The sequence below is a fragment of the Benincasa hispida genome, chromosome 10 (genome assembly GCF_009727055.1).
Source record: "Benincasa hispida cultivar B227 chromosome 10, ASM972705v1, whole genome shotgun sequence".
Classification (NCBI taxonomy): Eukaryota; Viridiplantae; Streptophyta; class Magnoliopsida; order Cucurbitales; family Cucurbitaceae; genus Benincasa; species Benincasa hispida.
The window spans coordinates 51,139,530-51,140,966 of record NC_052358.1 but is presented as its reverse complement, the minus strand read 5'-3'; positions in this window follow the sequence as shown (position 1 = coordinate 51,140,966).

Here is a 1,437-nt window from a genome sequence, read left to right as displayed (position 1 = left end):
CGGCCAATAGTAACCCATTCTTTTCAGCTGGAATTGTAGCTTTGGTCCAGCTTGATGCGCACCGCATACGCCTGAGTGTGCTTCCTTCAAAGCCTTCACTGACTCTTCTTTACTGAGGCATCAAAGGAAAAGTCCTTCAAAGGATCGACGGTATAGAACCCCGTTGTAGTAAATGAAATGTGCGGCCCTCCTACGAACCTTGATTTTACGACGGGGGTCATCCGAGAGCCTTCAATGCTCAAGGTAATTTATGATGAGTTGCCGCCAGTCTTCTTCATCGGTTAGGTAGATTGATATCACATTTGTTTCCCCATATGTAGTCCCAACCGGAGGTACAACCCATCTCCGCCAAAGCGATATATTAAGGGGCACATTATCCAGGTCTGTTAAGGTAGTGGCTAGGTTTTCCAAGGCATCCGCTTTCTTATTCTCTGTCATCGGGACATGTTCTAACGCCACGCTTTCGAACTTCTCCATCAACTGGCGAGCGTAAGTGAAGTAGGGTTTTAAGTCGTCATGCTTCACCTCATACTGGCATAAGAGTTGATTGATTATCAACTTTGAGTCACCGAAGATTTCTATACAACCTACTCCAATCTCTAAGGCCATTTGGAGACCAATTATCAAGGCTTTGTATTCAGTGACGTTGTTTGAGCATAACTCGACAAGTGCAAAGCTATAAGGCAGTGTGCTTTTTTGGCAAAATAAGGACGATACCTGCCCTCGAACCACTTTTTCGTGCCGCACCGTTAAAGAACATGACCCACAACCCTGAGGTTTCTATGAAGAGAACTTCTTCATCGGGTAAGTCTTCACTTAACTCCCAATCCGATGGAACTGAGTGATCTGCCAGGAAGTCAGCCAATGTTTGCCCTTTAATGCCCTTTGTGGTATATAAACAATGTCGTACTATTGAAGCATGATTGCCCACTTGGCTAAACATCCCAAGATGATCGGCCTGGACAAGATGTACTTGATGGGATCGACTTTCGTAATTAAATGGACTGTGAAGGCCTGCATGTAGTGCCTTAACTTATCTATGGCAAAGAAGAGCGCAAGGCACGTCTTCTCTATAGGGGAATAATTGCTCTCGGCTCCATTCAGGGTCCTACTTAAGTAATAGAGAGCACGTTCTTTTTCCCTTTTCTCTTTCTCGTGCGAATAGTGCCCTCAGTGATCTCTCTTGCTTTGCACTATACAGTATCAACGGCTTGCCCACTACTGAGGCTTCTAAGAAGGAGGGCTAATCAGGTACCTCTATGCTATCGAAAGCATTCTGACAGGCCTCATCCCATTCGAACTTCTCTCCCTTTCTCATCAGTCTTTGAAAGGGTTGACACCGCCCTGCCAGGTTAGAAATAAACCTCCAGATTTAGGCCAGACGTCCCTGCAAACTTCTCAACTCATGTAGATTCCTTGGCCTTGGCATCTTCTAGA